This window comes from Molothrus aeneus, chromosome Z (genome assembly GCF_037042795.1).
Source record: "Molothrus aeneus isolate 106 chromosome Z, BPBGC_Maene_1.0, whole genome shotgun sequence".
Classification (NCBI taxonomy): Eukaryota; Metazoa; Chordata; class Aves; order Passeriformes; family Icteridae; genus Molothrus; species Molothrus aeneus.
Window position 1 is genome coordinate 44944944 of NC_089680.1, and position 22870 is coordinate 44967813.

At 33.9% G+C, this 22870-nt stretch overlaps 1 protein-coding gene across 2 annotated transcripts in view; it reads right to left on the reverse strand.

Annotated features, from left to right (window-relative positions):
* The window catches only part of LINGO2 (leucine rich repeat and Ig domain containing 2), a 490090-nt gene that overhangs the window by 227395 nt on the left and 239825 nt on the right, over positions 1-22870 (reverse strand). For both annotated transcript variants that reach the window (XM_066568679.1, XM_066568677.1), the window contains one exon: positions 9442-9521. The gene's annotated coding sequence lies outside the window, so the exon portion shown is untranslated. The remainder of the gene's footprint in view (positions 1-9441; positions 9522-22870) is intronic.

A 22870-nucleotide genomic window follows, 5' to 3' on the forward strand; every position in this document is an offset into this window, starting at 1 on the left:
TTAAGCTACTGACTTTTTGCAGTTAAATGTTAGTGCTTTAGCCTGCCAACATCCACAGAAGGATTTAATTTTTGATTCTGTAGCAAAATTTAATATGCGAAACTCCTTCCAAGTTTTACAGTCATATAAATACATAATTTTTAACAGAAATAAACCACATTCAGTAGAGTATAGAGATAACATACAATGCTACACTTATATCTGCTCAGAACTTGAGAATATGTTGATCAAAATTTTAGACCCAACCATATTGCCTTACTGGCAGTACATTGGAGGTGGCAATGCAAACCCTCATAAAAAGCAAGACATAAAATCTTCAAAAAGTCTTGCTAGTATGTAATTCAAAGGAGGAAAAAGAAAGCTGAAAGGAACAACCCTCCCTGGGACTGCTCTTTTTTTTTTTCTATTCTTTTTCTCTACGGTGACTTAATGAATTCTAATGAAATTACGTGCTGGTGAAAAAGTCTTGAAGGATTTCACCCATTTACTTCAGATACAATTCCAACTTTAGATTTGAAATTCATAGTAATGCATAACGAGAAGAACCCCCCCCTCTTGTTTTGTTTGATATTTTTCTCACAATCAACTGGGAGAGAGGAAATGGACTCTGATCAGCTTCCTAAAGGCACATCACCACCCCAGAGAGCAGCTGGTCCTTTACAAAAGCAAAAATGCATGCATCCATGAATGTAGGTATGCTTGCATATCCTTTAGACATCTGCAGTTTCATGAGAATTGATGTATTATTTTCAATGAATATTCTGATTTTATTAATTTTATTTGCTTCCTCTCCTTTCCTTTTTCCAGAAAAGTTTACTGCTGGAAAATTCTTCTGTATCTTGGTAGGCTATAGATAAATTTTTAATTTGACAACAGCTGCATATTCTTAAAAGCATGAATTTACATATTGAAACAAACTAGAAAAAATAGAAGGAATATATTCAGTGGCTTTCACATCCCTGAAAATGGCTGTTGTACATCTTACTATCCATATTTATTGCCTCTTGTGACACATTAGCCATAATTATTACACATTACCAGCCTATTCCTGTATTAATCAAATTTATTCTTTTACTTTAGGTGAGGACGATTTGTAATTTTGATTATGATGTGCTCCATTAGAAAGGAAAGAGCTTCTAGTAAGAGAGTGCACTAGATTTATTTAAAATTAAAATGAATATAAAAATGCAACTTGGAGTGTTCTGGGATGTCCCTTAAGCATGAAAAGAAACAGCAAGAATAATGCTCAATTTTGTCAATATACACTGACAGAGGTAGAGAGAGAAGATTAGGGGATGAGAAAAAGTGAAATGAGGAAAAAAGAAGAACTAACAATCTGAAGCCTTAATACAGTTAGTTGAAAACATTTAAAAATGGCACAGAAATGGGACACCTCTCCTATGAATAAAGGCTGAGAGAGTTGAAGTTGTTTAGCCAGTAGAAGACTCCCGGCTAACATTTAGGCACTGGCCTTTCAGAACTTAAAGGGGGCTTGTAAGAAAAATGGGACAAACCTTTTAGCACGAACTCTTGTGACAGGATAAAGGATAATGGTTCTAAATTAATTGTTGAATGATTCTCTAAGAGACTTCAGGTTCCTGAAATTTACTGAAAACAGTCCTCACATGTACCTGCATCTTCTAAGACAGCCCTTGTAGAGGACAGAGCTTATTTAAAGATGGAGTGTCCAGTGATTTAAGTCCTTTGCCCTAACAAGTGAGGGGGTACCTGAGTGTGTATTCCCTTTTCCTTCATGAAGGATTGTCTTGGGCACACAGATAAATGGGCTCCTCACCTTCATAAGTTTTCTCCCCTCGCTGTTCACTCTTGTTTCCATATATGCAGTAGCTCTCTAATTCAATGGCTTTCATGCTGGCTATTCCATATGTCTTGACAATGTCTCTTTTTTTTTTTCCTCAACCCTCACAGTAAAATGTCATGCAGCCAATTCAGTAAAAGAACAAAGCACTATGGACTTTTATTAGAAAAGTGGGCAAAGGCCAGGAGAAATATATTTGTGCTACTAAAAGCATTTCCAGAGATGTTAGAACATTTTTTTCTGCTATACATCATAATAGAAAAAAAATTCTTGCTACTTCTTGCAGCTCATAAAACAAACAAAAAAAAAGAATCTCACAGAAGTTCCTCAGGAAGCCAATACTGGATTTAACATTTGAGAATGCTTCATCCAAGCCACCTGTCTGCTCTGTCCTGCTGCATGCATTGCTATTTTTTTCCATTTTCTTCTTTTATTACATTTAGCTTGGGCAAAACACATCTTATCCGATTTTTCATGCAATATTATGGGAAGACATTGGTTTGTAAAGTCACTTTGGCCATTAATCGTGTCATAAAGATTGTAATATATTAATTTTCTCTCTTCTAATATATTATAAGGTGAGAAGTGCTTTATGGCCCTTCTACAAAGAATAAATCAGTTCTAGCTCAAAGTCATAAAGTAGCAAATTGAAAAGTTACTTTAATTAAAATGTTTTAACATATAGGACTACTGAATAACCTTAACTTACTGATAAATTAAGCACATTAAATTATGAAGTGAAAACCCACTCTTGTCACCAACTGCCCTCAATATCACCATCTTGCCATCTTGAGAGCAAATTTATGCATCAGTGCTGAATAATAAAACCTTTTCTGACAGGTAAAAATTAAAAAAAATACCATTGTGTATAAGTTTGGTACTATAGCTTCATTTTCCTTTTTACCCCTTCTACATTTTATTTTATTTTGCTGTAGGAGTGGTTGCTAAAGGCGTAAATTTTGATTAATTACATAACACAGCTAAGCATTTTCTTTGATAGTTAAGCATTTCTCAACTATCTAGGTAAGGTTCAACAAAGCAAATTTCAAAAAGAATATTTTATATATTACAAAAAAGATCATATTTAGCAGTTTTGTGCAGTGTCCTTCGATTTCTTCTAGATAGAGAGAAGTTTGTTGTGAAAGTTGTTGTAGTATATATTCATGAACTGATCAGCTTACTCTTCCAGAAGAACATAAAATCGTCCTTAAACTCAGTTCATTGACCATGTGAGTCAAATATCTGAGTTCTCAAATATAAAAATGCTTTTCGATATTAAAGTCTCAAGACTTTTTTTCTGACAAATGATTTCTTCTAATATGAGTGAGGCATGTTCCACAATTAAATAAAATCTATATGGGCTGGCATGCTCTTAAATTTTTATTTACTATTAGTATTTGAAAGTTAATAAAGTGTAAAGAAATTATGGATGAGTGTTTTTAGTACTAATAATTGCAAAGTAAAAAATAAACAATAATAAGCCAGAACTCACAGAAGAAGAACATTTATGCTCGTGTAAATCCAAACATAAGATTGTGGAACCTAACTCACTGCTGCATAGGTCAGGAGATGCTTTCTTTACCAGCACTGGATAGTTAGTTTTCAAAGTGGATCTGACACCATTCCATTCCTATTATAAAGCATACTTTTTAACAGAAGTATCAGAAAAGAGCAAAAAGATTGTGCAATTTCGCATCATAGAATGTTTTCTGCTTTTTTAAGAAGTAAAGAGCACAGTTAAAGATGGTATACTCTGTTCCCTTAATGAGACTTTTTTTTCTGTTTTCATCACAGGTAAATGCTCATCAGAAATTAATAAAAGGGTTATAAATTCTACTTCAAACCAGCTGAGTTTGGATGTTCCTGAAGGATGTCCTTCAGGAACACAGTGAAACATATGTATAATCTAATGTTTAAAACCAACCCTGCAAAATACATAGAAATTCTTAAAAGCAAAAAAAGAGTTTCCTCAAATCTGACTTGTTTTCACAGAGCTTTAATTAGGGTGTTATTAGGAGAAAGATTTCAACAAGAAGGGTTTAGAAAATTTACTAACCTCTTAGGCCTACAAAATGAATGGTAAAATTGTATAAGAACAATGCATGAACAAGCTAAGGGAGGTTTAGAAAGCAAATATGATCCCTGTATTTCTGAACTGTTAATGGTTGACATTACCTCCTTCACTGTTCCATGGTCTGATGAAAGTCCAGCAGAACCAGCAAAAAAAATCACAAAATCTTCCTCCAGATTATTTATTCTCCAAATTACAGAATATTCTGAGTTGGAAGGGACCCAGAAGGATCATCAAGTCCAACTCAAAAAAGGGGCATCTCCTGAATGAAGAGGTTAAGTAACTTGGGCTATATTTACTAATAACTGCATGATATCCCAAAACTAAAGAAAATATTATGAAGGGAAGAAAATCATACATTTCTTATGACATCAGGGAAAGGACTGATGAAAAAATTCCAAAATTCCTTGTTTTGGAAACTTACAGCTTCATTATAAATTGGACAGTGGTCACAGTTCTGGGTGTATTTTAAAGAAAGGGGAATGGAAAATGTTGTTAAGTAAGCAGAATTTTTCATTTACTTGCTTCTAAAATGTTCCAATTTATGATGTTTGTGATAAGACATAATGCACAGAAAAATGTCAGTGACCTGGAAGACATAACCACATACTGAAAATACACCACACACTGTTTAACTTCAGATTTTCTCTCTCCCATTCTTACTACCTTTGTAATATTTTATCAGTCTAGCCTTCATTCTCTTTCCAGATGTATTGTTTTACTTTTGCTACAACTCCTATCCTACTTTCTGAACTGATCTCTCCCTGTCATTTATGACCCTTCCACCCCCCCACATCTACTCTTTGCAAAGCGTGTAAAAAACAGATTTTCATACCTCTATTAAATTAGCAGATCAAAGAGCAACCTTTCCACAATGATTTCATAACACTTTCACTGTCACAGATGTCTCCTAGACAGGAAGAGCAAGCCAATATGAACAAAAAACCCCCTGAAATAATAAAGAAGAAATAGGGGATTCCTTTTCTCTATTCTTAATACATCTGAAAATGCAAGAAAAGCCCTAGAAAATGTAATTAAAACAAGAGAACAGGGAATTGCTAACCCAGAGTGGCTTAGTTTATTTGATTAAATTGAATCTGATAACATATACTAACTGAGAAACTGGACATGCCCAGAAGTATCTTCTACAATTTATATGAAGAAACATAACAACCTAAGAGAAGCATCTTGTGGCTTCTGTATTGAAATAACACAGTGACATGAGCATGGCATGCACCTTTATTCCAGAGCTTGATCAAACACGCAGTTTACCAATACAGGAATAGAATAAGATCTTGAATATGAACATAGGTGTGGGATTCTAAACCTGTGAAACTGATTTTGAAGAAATATATTTGTATAGTTAGTACAGTCATAGTCAAGTAGACTCACCCACTCTTTTTAGCGAAGAGATGCAGACATGACAGCTCTTGAAACATTTACTCCAGGCATATTTATACTCTGTCTCAGTGATGGCAGGGTACAATTCTGTATTACTCAGAAGAACCACTGTAACATTTGGTTCTGGGAAAACTCTCTACACTAAACAGAATCTTTTCCAAGCCGGAACAATACAAGGGAGCCAAGGCATAAATAACACATTGTCTCAGGGCAGCACTTTGGTTCTTTCCCTGTATAAAAGCTATTTATGAAACTGTTTCTATACCTGTGGAAAGACTTCACTATTACTATCTTCCCAGACTAAGAATGTGGAATTTAACAGACAAGGTTTCATCTTGATGATACTGCTTGCTACAGTAACATCATGTAACTTTTTATATATATCAAAGACCGTAATTATATTAAAATGAAATATTCTAATTTTCTAATTTTCTAATATTATAATTCTAATATTATAATACTATAATTCTAATATTCTAATTTCTCTTAAGAGTGTTTAATATTGCATTATCTTTGAAATATTGCTCACAAAACTGATAGTAATTATGCTTAAAAACACATAAACACCAAAAAAAGTTAAGGACTATAAATCATTGTTAAAGCTCCAAATGAATTCTGTATTAAATGAAGATATTTTAGAAATGCCAAAGAAGATCAAGGTAGGGAAAACGTTAACAGTTATCAATATAGGCTGTCACTCATTGGAAAGAGTAACAGGAATTAGATGGCATTTTGAAGTAGTTAAAAATAAAGGCTTAAATAGTCAGCAGTAGTACTTTTTACCTATTCCATGAATTATGGCAATGCTGCTTTTAAGATTAGTGCTTTTTCAGTAATCACTTTTGGGGTGTGGGATACTTTTTCAGTCAAATTACTCTGTTTTCCTTAAACACTATTTGTCCAAATTTATCTCTGATGCAATTCCTTTGACTTCTAGCAAACTATACCTTGATCATTGCTCCTATGACACTAAGACAGCACTCTACTCTTCTGCACTTAAAAAATGAAGAAATTACATTCATAAAGCCTTTCTTGGTTTTCTTTAGATAAAACAACATACAAGTACATCTGTACACTAAAATAACCATACTAGTAACTAACTTTTAAAGTTACATGTCCGTTACTATAAGCTGCTTTTGGAAAAGATGACAGCAAGAACTAAACCAAAACAAAGAGGGAATCTCAGAAGTCTGCAGTTGAGTTTTTACCTCAACCTCAGATTTCCCAAAGGAAGGTGAATTACCAGATTTTCAAATTTCTATATACAAAATTTGGTTAGAGTTTCCAGTAGTTTACCAGTTGATCCTATTTTAAAAGCAACGGTATGCAAAACCTTTGTACCTAAGAGCATGAGATCTTCTCAAAGCTGAGCTACTTTTTCTCACTGTTTAAGTCACTTGGCAATTTCTTTAAGCAGAACATACTGACATTTCATGCCAGTTTCATTTATATTTCATAACTAATTCCATGAAGTGGTTAGTGAATTTAAGAAAAAATGCTGATAAGACTTTCCTACTCCTTCTTGGGAATAACTTTAACCATAGAATCAGAAATCTATAAATCTACAGAATGATTTTGAAAGGAAGCACACTTTGGAGGTCATCTAGTCCCACTCACGTCTTAAAACAGGACTACTTAAATCAAAATGCTGAGGATCATGCCCAATTTATTCTTCAAGGACAGATATCTCATAATTGCTCTAGGAAATTTTCTTCAGTATCTAATCCCCCTCATGGAGAAAAAAACAGCCAAGTAGCAACTAACAAACAAGCCAACCAACTAACCAACTAACATAAAATCTTCTTATACCTAATGGGAATCAAAGCAAGCTACAATTTTGAAAATAATTCTCAAAGGTGCATGCATCCCTGACATATTAAAGTGGGTCATGCTGGTAGGTTTACACAAAATTATGTGTTCTGCATAATGGATTTACAAGCTTTTCCTCAAAGACATCCTATAGATGTATTTTCACTTTCTGGATGGCAAGAATTTTCAAGGAGGACTGAACAGCTGCCAATTTAAACACATTAAAACACATTTTAAACACATTGGAGAAACAATGCATTTTTGTGCTACTTGAAACATAAGTAAGAGGTGATGATGTTAAAGCATGAAAGTCCCAAGTGTCCTGGAGCAAATTTAACCTCTGGAAAGCACTCCTGTTTCTCAATACCTTCTCATATCGTGTGCAGGACGTCAGGAGGGAGCTTGGTCCGTTTCCAGTTTGGCCAGAGTGTGCAGGTTTTGCAGTCAGGTGGCGCTGGGCTCCACGTTGTGAGCAATGGCCTGTGAATGATTTTCCTGTCTTGTACACTCTGTTATCAGTATTAGCAGTGTTATTTTGCTCTTCTTATTTCATTACTGTTTCTAGTTAATTGTTCTTATCTCAATACAGGATCTTTACATTTTAGTGCCACCCCTTCTCCTCTCCATCCTGCCATAGCCAGGAGAGAAGGAGTGAGCAAGCAGGGTGTGATCTTGGGTGTTTCAGTGGGAAAGTTAAAATTGGAAACACCACTCCTAAACCAGGACAGAGGGGTTTCTTGCTTTGTCATTATTATGTATTATGCTGTAAAAGTTAGTCCAGAGGTAAACTACTACTGATTAATTGTCAGTACTGGTAATAAAACAGAGAAATCATTGTATTTCCTTTAAACAAAGGATATAGATCATCAGAGATAGATGGATAGTTAGATACATACATACATACACACATAAACATATATACAAACATAAATTACTACACTTACACATATATATGAAATTATATAAAAGACCAATCTTGACAGAAGGCTGCAACTCCTTATCAGGTATTTTTTTGATGATAAATTTAATGCATTTATAAATCTGTTTTTATACTATGTTAGACACGTGAAAAACGTGATACCACAGTTTTTCAGTATTTTCAGATTATAAACTTGAGTTTATTATTCTTTTAAGTGCTGTAATTATTTCTGAATTTCTAAAACTGTCTTTCCATTTCCCAGCACTTCACAGCACACCATTAGCCAAAGGCTGTGTGTGTTTGTAAAGGAAACAGAAGGGTTTATTCCAGTCACTTGACTGGGGAGTTAGACACTATTATCCCTAAACATTTAAAATTACTTGTCCTCCCAAAAGAGATAGCACTACTTTAATTGCACTTTCTTCAGGGAAGAAAAAAAATCCAAAGAAAGATTTTTCATAAAAGGAAAACTCACCTGAAGCAAACATTTGTATGATGAAGGCTGGAATAAATACCAGCTTTAAAATTACAATTTGAAAGCCTAGAAGAGTTGTGGAGTTTTGCCCTTTTTTGTTTTATTTTAATTAGTTGTCTTGTTTTTTAGCCGGAGCAGAGTTAATTTTTCCAGTAGCCATGAGGGAGCAGAGCCTGGGGATGTGTGGGCATGACTAGGTTATTATTCTAAACCACCTAAGGTCATGCTTAGTGGCAAGAGTGGCAGAGGTTCTTGCCTCTGAGAAGAAAGTGGGCATAGCCTGTGGTCAGCAAAAAAAGCATGGAAGCACAGAGGGTCTGTCTGCAACTGTTTCTTGTTGTCCCAGGCTTTGGAGCATTTTTCCATGTAAAACACCCTCTTTTGCACACCTTTGGTTTTTCATATTTTTGTAATTGCTGTCCATTTTTCTTATCTCATTGCTGTTTCCAGTGCATTGCTTTTATCTCCACACATAATCTTTGCTTTTTGTCTCCCATAGGAAGGATAGGTTGAGGAGTGACGGGTGATTTGGAGTGCTATTCCTAAACCGTGACATTAATAAAATAAATAAACCAGAAAAATAAGATTTTACACACAGATCCTTCATTTCATAGTTTTTCTCAAATTGCAAAATATAGACCTGACAAGGCTGGGAAAAATATAGGAGCATTGTATACACACTTAATGGATAAAAAAATGATTTTATGTGCTAACTACTCTCACTGGAACTGAAACTACTTGGATCCATGACAAAACTGCATGTCAAAGAGCTAATGAGGTGCTGAGCACTTTTTTTTTTTAAACATAAATCAAAATTTAAGACATTAAGACAGAAATATTACATCAAGAATAAAACCAACAGTAACTGTGATCTTGCTACAAACATAAATGAGAACATCAGTGGGAAAACCATCATCAATACAACAATAACAAAAAGATAAACTTACCAGGTTGACACTGCTCATTTTTCACAATTGTGGTGAAAGTCTGCCACTACTTCCCTCCTTCAGACTATCTTAATATCAACCTGATAAGAATATAAATAACAAAAAACTCAACTCCCAACAAATAAAATGCATAAAATAAAATAATATTTTAGACAAAATAACTTGAGTTAGTGAAATCCTTGACTAGATCAGTGAGATGGATGATCTTTTTCCTTTCACTGTTTTTATATTTCAAGTGTGAGTACCTAGCACATCTTTGACATTAAACACTCATAAAAAAGAAAAACACATCCGTGAAAAGTGTTAAAGTTGCATATGAAGTTGTAGTCATACATGGCAGGAGATAAAACTTGTTGCACATTGAAATCTAGGACTAGAAGTAGTCTTTTATGTCTCATTTTTTTCAAAGTGTACTTAATGCTATTTCAGGTTTATATTACTTAAGGAAGAGCTTACAAAGCACTGAAACACAGTCATTGATTAAAAAAAAAAAACATAGCTTTTTATGGAGGGAGGAGGTAGGGCAGGTTTAAAGGAAAACATCACTGGGGAGCTGAAATCTACAGTGTGGTGGCTCCTCAATTAAAATCCTCCTTCTGGTTATATAACAGTTGTAGTATCATTCTTAAAAGTGATAGTCCAGATTTTTTTTTTGGTTTTTTTTTTGTTCATGAAATCAAATAGTCTTCCATATTTCTACCTGGCACAGGGTTTGACTTGAAAATATTGACTTATTTTTAAGAAATTTTTTTTTTAATTAAGGTGGCGTTTTGAATTCAGGACTTTAAACAACTTCTACCATTTTGGTTTTGAGAAGCACTTGGCTGTACAAGATATCACCAAAAACTAGTACCAAACTGACAAGTCATTTAAGAAGATCTCAGTTCATATGCTGTTATTTTTTTCCTGAAATAATCACCCATTGGTTTATCATACTGACTAGACAGGGTTAGATTAGTTAGGCTTATTTTAATTTTGAGGTGCCAGAGAAGTCAGAGAGGAAGGCTTCTTTGCTTAGCAAATGTCTTTTTGCTTAATCTAATTTTTCTCCAGGTGCACTTTTAGGTATGCTCTTCTAAATCACAGCTTTGCAGAAAAAAGAGAGAGCCTTGACTTACCTATCACAATTATGCTTCCAAAGCTTATTTCTATAACTAACACAAAATCTTTCTCTCCACTTTCTGTTGTTAAGATCTCAGTCACAACACCTCTTTGTATTAGAGTAGTCTCTGCCTCTTAAATTCCATTGCCTTGCAGCTTTTACAGCCACAATATTGTGATTCATGTTGAGAACTGGAGCTAACTTACCAGGCTTTTTGAATTTTTCTATGAAGAAACACAAAGCCACAGACCAATTGTCTGGAAAGGACCTCTGGAAGTCTCCTGATCAATATCCCAATTCATATACTGGATCAGGACTGAATTCAGAACAAAGAGTCGTAAACCTAAGTATTGAAAAGTACCTTTTCATGACACATTTAATCTTAAAAGTTAATAAAGAGCTATAATTTTACCAATTCTATGTCATTTTTACAAATTTATAATATAGTTGGTTTTGATTACTATTTTAAAATTAATTGTTTTATATAATTTTCTTTTACCTTATTGCTATCCCTAATTTGAGTACATTACATGTTCTATCTATCCAACCATTTTTAGATATTCCTGCTTCCATATCTGGATCACTGAATGCATTAAAATTTGCCCCATTTATGTGACAGAAAAGCTTTTCCTTCAAACGACTTTTAAAGCTAGCAAAAATAGTTACTTCATCCTCTGTATAATGAGTGATATGTTTTCTAAGAGTAGATACTTTTTAATAATCTACTTAGATGGTATGAAGGTTACCAGAATGATTTTTGTGTTGTTTCATGACTTGGGGAATGTTTTTTTACTGCTATAAACGAGGAACACTAGAAAATTTCTTCACCGTTCAATGAACTACTTTACTTTCAGAATGCACTGTTTAAATAATTTTCCTTCTATTTTCCTTCTAAAGTAATATGAGGAATTATGTTGTGTCAGATGCACTGCTAAGTGGTACTCTAATATTGACCTGTGTTATACACAGGTATAATACAGGTCAATATTAGGAATTGAGGAAGGCTCTAAGAATACTCAGCTGAGTTGTGAGGCATTTTGTAGAATTCTTGACAACAAAAACTAAGCAGCATAAGTCAAATTCATCTGTTAATGAAGATGAAGAGGCAGTCAAGGTAACCCCAAGAGGCAAACATAGAATAGAAATAAGCACAATCTCTTTAAGAATTTAGATTAAGGCAGGCAAGACCTTTGATATTTCTTCTTAAAATATTTATGCCATTCAAAAGATTCAACTACTGAACTTCTGGATTATGCATAAAGGGTGACATGATAAAAAATTTAAACTCAATATGCTGAACATAAATGTCTGCTTAGAATCCTGTACCTGTTCATACTGAAAAGTCAAGGCCAAGAATTTAAGCTTAGTTCTTGTTTCAGTCTACACTTTTTTGTCATTAAGGTAAGATCAATCATAAATTATTGTCTCACTGGGAAAAGAAGAGAAACAGAGAAAACTGAGATGTTGAGTTATAGTTCTTTTCTGGAGATAATCTAGTAATTTCTTCAGGAGAAGTTATTTTCTTGTGTTACCTGACTTTGGGCCAGTATCTGAGCAAAACTAGCTATTCATAAACTACAAAATAGTTAGAAAAATTAAAATCTACTCTGGAAGCATGGCTATCAGAAGAATACAAAAGAAATTGCAGTTCAATTTTTACAACCTTTATGTAATGCATTCAGTGTGTGCTTGGCACTAAAAAGAAAGCAGAAACTGCCTCTGCCCTTCTCTGACACACCCATCCTGAAGAGTCCTAGCATTTCCATAAAGGCATTTTCTTACTTCAAGCTCATGCCTTATTCCTTCCTCTAAATTTTTTATTAATGAAATTGAAATGTACAGTGAAACCACATGACCGAGACAGTAAAATTATAGGAGAAACAATGGAAAAACATTAAAAGAAAAGCAGAAACACTAACTGCCAATGTTCACAGCAATCATGTGAGAGTCCTCTGCTTTGAGTAAAGCCTAATTTCCTTTCATAGAACCATGTTTCTCCAAATATATTTTACTTGACAATTATAACCCTATTTCACATATCTAACACGGTTTCATAGACTCATAGAACAATTTGGTTTGGAAGGGATATTTAAAGGTCCTCTACTCCAAATTGCCAATCGGCATTTTCTTAAATTTTGTTTCCTCTAATAAAGTGCTTCAGCAAAAATACCTCTCACAAATTTTTCATTTTAATCACCTATACAAAGATATAATTGATCTAGCATAATACTTTCCTAATGGACTAACCAGAAGGAATTTCTTCCAGTCCTCACATTAGGGCAAAAATGTTAATGCTACATGATCTATATAAATATTAATGTCTTGAGACTAACAGAACTAATGGAAAGACTGTGGTAGATCCATGTTTTTTCATATTAGATATCAAATTTTTGGTTTGCATCTGTCTGTGGGCAATGACTACTCATTTGTTTTTGGATAAACTTACTACACGACTTGCAAATAGAACAAATAGAAAGAGAGCCAAAATTTTTCCTAATACTTGACTGGAATTTACCACACTGAAAGAGGAGCTACTCCATGGTCAAAAAGTAATAAAAGAAAAAAAAAATCTCTCTCTCTCTCTCTCTCTCTTTCTTTCTCACTCTCTCTCTTTCTCTCTCTCTTTTTGGAAAATAAAAAAGGAAAACAGCAAGTGATATCCTCAATAGCAAATCATGTTCAGATTTTCCACAAAAATGTAAGGATTTGACTGTTTAAATAATAAAACTGTTTATGAATGATGGCCAAACACAGACATCTTATTATTTTGACTATGCTTATGACTTTTAGAGGTTTATTAAACATACAGGTGACATTCAGCTCTGATCTTTAAGCTGCCAGTACTAGAATCCAAGAGCATTTACAAAAAGGTTGCTCATTTTATACAAGAATCCTCACTTTCCCTTAGCAGTATTGGAAACAGACTGTTGCTGAGCTTAACATCTGGTCTGAGTAAATAAAGAAATTCTCAGGGTGAAGAAATCACATTTTGCTAAGTTGTTTAAGTGTCTTCCCAGCTGAGAAATCAGAAATATCTTTCCCATAGAGCAATGTGAAAAATGACAGAGGACATGATAAACATTTGAATTAGGAGACATTGTTTGAATTTTTGAGGGCTTTTTTTTTTGTGCTGTGATTTTATTTTTTTACCTATCACAGCTAGGAATATTGAGGGGCTGTTATCTTACTTACTAAACAGGACCTATTAATTTCAAAAGGACTATTTATACAAAAGCATACTTTCTCAGTGTAATCAAAGAATGTTAAGTGTTGTTTTTAATTGTGTGCCACAAAGAAAATGAAATGGCACCTGGTGAAACAGCAGCTTTCACCAGGAAACCTAGTATTAACCTATTAACCTTTTAACAGAACAGCAGCTATCTACAGTCTGACATCCCCAGCTTTATGAACAGATGAACATAAATTTTGCAATTGATTTCTCAAATGGCTGCATTAAATAGAATGCTCTTCTGCCTAACTGAAAATATCCCCCTCATTACATTAAAATTGAATGGCACACTTTCCTAGAAGGATGGTGTGCACATATATACATTTCAGCTGCAAGGCATCTGAGAGATCGTCTCTCTACCCAAAACTGATACCACAACTTAATTTAAAACTTGAACAAGATGCAATGAAAGCCTAAGAGCAGTGGGCTTGAAAACTAAATATTTTATGAAATTGATCACAGGTAGGAACCCACTATTTTTTTAAACAAAAAATCAGATGACTTGCATGGTTTGTTTGAGCACAAGTGAAGGATTCAATGTATTGTTAGGAAACAGTGAAAACAAGATTTCCTATAAGCAGTAAATTAGTTTTTTAATCATTGTCAGCAAAACGTTTTTCAATTCAAAAATACAGTGACTCCCTAACTGTGATTTCTTATTCTAAAAAGTCAGTTGGTGTTCCACATGACCATAATCTTGTTAGAAACAGAAAAGTTTTAGGAAATTTTTCTATGGAATTAAGGCACAAGTTATTTGGATTCCTATTTCTGGACAGTAGAAAACAGGAACAGCAAAGTACTTCTGAAAAAAATAGACCATTTATTGATAGTATTTGAAAGGGACTCCTGCTAGTGGATCTCTAAACAGTAGATACACTTAATAAAAATATTTTACTTTGGATTGTTTTGCATTGAAACCTTTATTACTCTAAGAGATTATATTCTTATGTCATAAGGATGGTGTATGTATTGGCAAGTCAATCACTTTATCCATTGATAAAGTGCTTTTTTGAGTAATACAAGCATTTTGGAAACAGCTTTTGGGTGAAATTAAGTGAGTTTCAATATAAATAAAGAAATTAGGAATGTGCAAAAATTCAGGGAGTATTCAGCAAGATATTGCTGTGGCAGGTGCAAATACAGGCAGATACAGCATGAATCAGTGCAATGGAATTATTGTTTTAAGTAAAATATCTAAGAAAGGTTGTTATATTATGGAGGTTACTCTAAAATAGAGTGGTATAATCCTCAACAATTAAATTTTTTTGGCTTTTGACACTGAGATGGAGAGACTGTAGGAAAAAAATTACATCAAGCATTATTCTAAGTAATGCCAAAACTATAAGTAACCATGTTAAATCTGTCTTTTGTAGTTCAGTATTAGATGAAAAAATATATGTTTTTTTTAATTGTGTTCTATCTTTGTATAATTTCACAAAATGCTAAATTAAGTTCTATCCCGAGGTCTCTTAAAATTTCAGACCCTCTTCTTCCTACTTATAATTATTTCCCAGCTACACTCCTCATTTACTAAAGTGAATTATTTTTATTCCAAGAGATATACATTTTACTTAGAAATATTCTAAAGAAAATGCAAATGCTGTAAAATTCTCTGACATGGTGAAGTGTGGGGTGCTCACTGGAGGCAGTCGTGAATAGTGACTGCTCTGTCCCTCAGGAAATGGTAGATGGGAGAGGCTCAGAGATTTCTACTCATTCACAGCTCATGCTGCCAAATAGTTCACTGCACAAAATACGCTTCCCTCACATTTACAGCTTGCATTTTTCATGTTTGCTTCTCTGATATATCCCACAATGACAACTCTGAACGATACCAGAGCATTTCTGAAAGAGCCTTTCCTCAGGGATTTCTTAGACTTCAACCCATTTAAGCTGTGCCACAATGATTTTCAGAGGCAGACTTCTTAGTTTACATTAGTTCCTGCAGTCAAGCTAGCGGTTAGTACCTACATTTCACAGAGAAAATACAGTAAGTCACATTAAGCTAGAAGAGCTAATGTTATTTCAGACAAAGATTTCATCTTAGATTTCTAATTATTTTAATTATGATAATACCATATACTATAGTATTGGGAATTCTACATTGAGAATACTAGAGAACACTATACTGAGAAAACTACCTTGATCTGTTATCAGCTACTTCGGTAACTAAAAATTGTCTTTCAAGCACAGATTATTTCAGCCTCCTCTACTAGTACTCTGAAGGGTGCTCAATCTACCTCAATGTTGAATCATATCCTTGTATTTATCAGTTCCTTTCTTGATGCTTATTGCAGCAAGATGACCCCCAGCTGGGGAATAATGTCCATGATCTCAGAAGGCTGATCAATTGCTTTATTAAGCTATACTATGTTATACTGCCTACTACACTAATACTATGTTGTATGCTGTATACTAAACTAAGGAAAACCCTTGACCCCTTACAAACAGTCACAACACAGCTTTGACCTAATTGGTCAATCAATCCAAACAACCATCACCATAGTCCAATTAACAAATCGATTTTGGTAAACAATCTCCCTAACACATTCCACATATGCCAAACAACAGATAAAGCAAGTAGAGATGAGAATTGTTTTCTTTCTCTGAGCTTTCTCACTGCCTTCCCAAAGAGAAATCCTGGTAAGGTTGTGCCTGCTGCTCTCTGTGAAGAGAACTGTGGCCACAGATACTATCACTTTGTACTTTCCTATCATGTTAGTCAAGTTCAAAATCCAACCTTCATCTGCTTGGAGTGCTTAGGATTTTATGTTTCCTTAACTTTCTGAATCTCCTTCATCTTCCTAACATGCCAGATTTTGTCTTTAAGACTCTATCTATGATAGTAGCTGAACATAATGTTTTTTCCTATTTGCCCCCATCCTTTCCACCCCAATCTTCTTTTCAATTCTTTGACTAATGTTGTCTTTCTCTGATCAACTCAAAAATAGCATACTGGAAGGAAAAGCAGAATTTTGACCTGGAATTAAATATGAAAGTACTTATGCTGCAAAAATTTCCTGCTGGCAAATTATTATTAGGGAAGGCAAAATTTGGAAAATTTTGGCTACCCACTATCAAAACATAGATGTATAACTGGTTAATAGAAAGTTATCTTAATAATTTTTGAGGTTAATATTACCTATTAATCTCCTCAATTTGAATGCAAGTATTAAAAAGGGAGAATTTCACCACCAAATACACAACAGTATTTGAACTCCCCCAATCAAATTTCATTCTTCTGTAAATTTGAACCCCTTGTGTCATTGTAGGGTGCATTGTGCTAATTTGTAGTTTATTGGCAATTTACTGTTGGACCATCACCATGGCAATCCAATAATCAATAAAACTTGCTGCCAATTCCTTGAATAAAGGAAGCAACTTATGGGAGCTTCCAGGTTCGTCTTTGCTAGTGCTTCTGAGCAACTCAACCTCCATGACTTAGGAGCACCCAGCCGTCAGCCCTAAACAGAGTTGCATCACTCTGTGACACTGCATGCACAGTTATGTGAGGATATAGATTTTGCATACATAATGGTAGTGTGGAGTAATGTGTAGAATAAATCATTAGTGCTACAGTACACTGCCAGTGTGTGAATTTATGAATGACTTGATTTGAAATTTAACTAATCAGATTGAAAAGTATAGATTCATGATATCACAGAACGGTTAGGGTTGGAAGGGACATAAAGACCATCTAGTTCCAATCCCACTGGCATGGGTGGGGATACGTTCCACTAGACCAGGAAACTCAATGCCCCTTCTAGGGACTGGGCAACCCTAACTTCTCTGGCCAACCAGCTCCTGTGTCTCATGAATCTCACAGGGAGGAATTTCATCCTAAGTAGTGACTGACTGACATACAGTGTAGCTGATATTTTGTCAGTATCAGACACTTCCATAAAAGGAGTCTTGTGTATAGATATACATAGATAACCCGTGCACACAAATACACTATCAGTTGCAACACAGACCCTGTCCAGCATCAATTTTCAGACATATTATGTGGGGAAGTACAATATGCATAGTCTAGGAGATCCTGTCATTCTCACCATCGTGTAGAGAGTAAAACTTTGATTATTACATACAAGCCTGTTCCCAGGATGCATGTGTAAGCATACAGGTTTTTGTTTCTTTTATTCCATATCTAGATATTTTTTTCCAAAGCAGAAAGACAGTTGGACTCATTGTTCTTACTTTTTAGGGTGTTGTGAATTAGGGTGTGTTCTTACCCTTTTAGGGTCTGTGTTTCCAAAATAAATATTATTTATTTTTAAATTATTCATCTTAAAAAACTCCAAAAAACCTTCAGTAATTTCAATACAGTTTGAAACATACTTATCACTAGAATTTTTAAAGGTAATATAATGATAGTAACAAAAAAATTATATATTTGATATTTTTCATACCAAAGGTGAAATTTTTGTCCAGGCAGCTTAATCAGTAGCTTAGTGATTACTCTTTTTTCTGTTTCATAGAGGCCCTTGTTTTCAATGTTTCAGTAGTCTTACTAGTAAATAACAAAATACCATTTTGCAGCTCTAGTTGTAAACTTTATTTCACTTATTTCACTATACAGGTCTTACTTCAACTTGTTATGCATTACATACTCATTCAGTTAAGCTATATTTTTAGTGTGTGTCTTTCTTATATTTTATAAGTTTTCATTTTTAGTTCAGTTCCATTCTGTTCTTTATATGCCTAAATTTCTTTAATAAAGAGAGACACAATATTTATACATATTAAATTTTTACTACATTTATAAAATACTATAAATATAATTGGTTCTATGTAGTTATTAATATTTACATTTGAAATATTTTCTAAATATTTTTAGACATTGCTGATATTAATTAAGAAGTGTTAAATTCCCAAGACAATTTACACAAGTATGGAAGAATCCAGGAGAGAACCAACAATCATGAAAGAGCTAGAAATGATAACTTAGAGATAAGGGGTATGATAAATAAATCATACCCCTTATCTCTAAGTTATAATAAATATAAAAATAAATAAGTTTGTTCAACACAAGAGAAGACTGAGGTTGTACATCACTTGACATGAAGAGGCTAATGATTAATTGTTTTCAAGTTCCACTGCAAGTTGCACAGCAAATGTTGATTCAACTTCAGAAAACAAAGCCTTTGGGCAGTTAAATAATGTAGACGACTTCTGTCTTGCATAAATCTGTTAACCAGGAAATGAATCTGTCAGGAATGACCTGGCTATAATGAAGTCCACCTCAAGATCTTGCTCACCTCCATCTACTCATTGCATGTTCCTTAGAAACAAAAATCTACCTGAGAAATTAAATATTGTTTCAATAACATCAGGATCTGTGAGATTAAATTAAAGTTTAATATTATATGATATCTGAGCATGCATAAAGCTTGCTTTCTACAGACACAGAGCTTTGAACTTTTGCTGTGGCAATAAAAAAATTTGAATTTATTCTCAAAAAATGTAGCTATGATGCATGTGTACCTATTAGGTATCTGGAAAAAATTCAACAATGACCTTGCAAGTAAAACACACAATTATTGGAAAGTAAATCTGGCAAAAAAACCCGTATGTTGACCTCACATTTGTCAAACTTAGAAAGTAACAAAAACCAATTTACAACAATATCTTTTGTGTATAATTGAATTAGCAACTCATTCTGGGTTTTTTTTTTTTTTTCTTTATAACCTTAAAGGCACTTGAGACTTCCTCTGTCTAGGACCTGCATAATTAACCCACTTGAATTTTTGAGACCCTGATTCGTGCTCTGGCTTCAACAACATAAATTCTCATGCTCAAAAACTCGGTCTATCTGAGTTAAATCACATTGCTCCAGGTAAGGCTGCGAAATACCAAAGATTTACTCATCATCCTCTCAGGAAGGTACACCTACAGGGATGTTAAAATGCCCCGAGAAGTAAGTGCCAGAAAATCCCACAGCTCAAGTTCTGAAGTCAATCTTTACTGGGCTGCCTAGAAATTCTCCTTTGTAAATAAACAGTTTGGGTTTTTTAACTTACATAGGAGACCTACTGATATATTACTTCTGCTCTGAAGGGAGGGGAAAAAAAGTAAACAGAGGAAAATGATTTCATTTATAAATTCAAATGCCTCTCATTTTTCTTTTTTTGGATCAGTTTATAGGATTTTCAGCTAGATGAAGGTTGCTCCAAAATCTTCAGTCCTTCTGATTACATTCTGAAAAGTCTTGTGATAACCTAAAGGTGACCAGCAACACATTTTAGAATCCAGCACTGCCGGGCATTTCAGATAAGTGCTTAAAGTATTAAAAAAACTACAGAACCTTCAGCAAGAGTTTAATCTGTAGACTACTTCAAAGTAGTCCACAAAGATTAATTCTGTCACCTCCTGCAGTTAGAATATTACAGGATGGAGGTTTTCACCAAATATTTCAGTACATGCACATAACTGCTAACCAGCCTAAACTCATTTTCAGTTGTTTTTTTTTGCATTATTTTTTTTTCTTTTCCTTGCCACAAAACTGATGCCACAAAATCAATTTTCATTCACCAGAATGATCGAATTTCAACAAAGAAGCACAAAGATCTAGTTTCATCAGTGTGAAAGAAACACTGTAATTTGCAGTCCAAAAATCTGTGTACTGAAACTGTAGGAACTTTTACAAGGGGAAAAATATATGGTGATGCCACGATTCTAAATTATTGATAAGTAGTCCTATCAGCATTACAATCTGAAATCCAGAGGTATCTGCTTTTTTGAAATCATGATTCTACTTTTGTTTTTAAAGAGATCAAAATATAATTTAAAAGTAAAAATTAATTAAAAAAGTAATTCTGACACTACAAAATTTTATTATTCTATACAATACAGCACATCAATAAAAAACACCAGTAAAAAGCCTTTAATGCATAACAATAGTGTTTTAGTATCTTAGAAATGTACTTTCAAGACTGCAAAATGTTATATTTTAAGTGAAGCTCCTCATTAGACAGTATGAGGCATGAAAGATAAGGCATGAAAAGAAGATTAAAAAAACCCTTCTTAATAGCCCCTGTGCAGATAACATAGGGCAAAGACAATCAATACTCATGCTTCATTTATTTTATAGTTTTGAACATTTAAAGACAAAATGTTAGCATTTTCTGTCCTGTTGGGCTTCACAGACTTGCAGCAGTAATGATAAACAGCAGTAATGCCAAAAAAAGATTTGCATATTTGCATTGTGATTTATATGAATATGTATTCCAGTAGCAGGTGGCTATTATTCCCCAGTATGAAAGGTAACACCTACTCTATTAGTCTGGATTCACTAAAAAAAACACATTGTCCTACTGCTTGGGGTAGTCATCAAAATGACACAAACAAATCCAAAGTATCATAAACACAGTTTAAAATCAAATAAAATATATGCCAATAATATAAACATCACATTAAATACCTTCATAAATAAGACTAACCTTTACAATCTGTGCCTCTACTCCTGACTGAAAAATGAGAATACATAAAACATATATATTTTCAATGCCTTTTTCATGGTATTTGAACAATTCTTTTCTGAACATATTTAAATATAATTTTGTGTGACAGTTGTACTACCATGCTTCAAAGCCTTACAACCTCAGTCAGATGTAGTTCTTAGAAACAAATATGCTTTATTAGAAACAGAACTAGGAGAGCCAATTTGTGAAAAAAAATTTAGGAAAAAGTTGTGCTGGATGTTCTTTTAAAAACTGAGTGAAGCAATTTTATCATATTTAAAATATACAGCATGGTTAAGATAGAAGCTGGTTAGTCCTCTATGAAACAGTTTTTGCTAATAATAATAGCCTAAATGAAACATTAAGATTTTTCTAGTATTCAAGAGAAGTAAGAAACATCTTGAACTTCCACAAACTTCTACCTGCAGTTTTCCTGTATATTTAACAGTCTGGGAGACTGGAAATAAGACATATCCTATAAGCCTCTACATTAATTTTTTTTAACTGACTGGCTTCACTCCTTCAACCTGCTTGTCAATGCCCCTATTTTTGTCACTCCCCAAAGAAAACAGTTGCTGCATATACACACTCCTACAGATAAGATTTGACCTTTTGTTTACAACAGGTTTCACTAATGTTTAAAAGTCAGACCACACTATTAATCTATTTGCTAACCTTTATAATACTATATATAAGTAATTTTTTTAAGCTTCTGAAGGAAATTAGAATCCAATATAATTAAAATTAAACTGTTTCACTTGTGCTTGATCTTTTATGAGCACAGATAAATCAACAAAGATGAGCTGCAACTTCACAGCAAGGCAAATTATGCATACAGAATCGAGAGTTTGTACCAAGTACAGCTCTGACAGAAGTGACTGAGAGGCTGTAATGGATAAACACCTCCAAGCATGCGTACATGGCAGCACTGACCACCACAAGAAGTGCATGCAGTTCTAGGACTGGTAATATTCTGCCGAGCAGATTTTATAGCTGAAGTTATTGTCATCTATCTCCCAGAGCAGAAATGCAAATCTTGAAGAAAATAAATTCCTTTCTAAAACTACTCTCTACACAAAGAGGATGCATTAACATCTGGAATTCTTCCTGATTTATTGGGCTCTTCCTCTTTGGCACACTAGGCAGAGAAACCTCAAGTGCTTTTTCAATATGCTCTCACTGACTCCAGTCACACCAAAAGATGGTGGTAATGAATGATTAGGATAAGTCATTGGTGGAGCCATTGCCACAAATATTTTAATTTAAACTTAAGTGGCAAAGAAATAACACTTCAGTGCTAATCTAATAAAAAAGCTTTGTAATTACAATAAATGGAAATATTTTTATCTTTATATGAGGCCACCAATCGAATGCCTCATAATATTTGACATTACCAGGGTGCTATGCCTCACAGATTTACAAAGCAGTGTTATTTCCTAAATACCGTCTCTTAGAATTGCAGTTTTTTCTACAACAACACAGAATTTAAGCTTATATCTCTCTCGAGATTTCTTGACTGTCAGGGCCTCAACACAGAGAAATAGATATTGTAAAATTTATTTTTCTGTGTCATATAAATTACTGGAGAATTTGTATGCTTAAGTTGAAAGAAAGCACATATGCCAAGATATAGAGTAC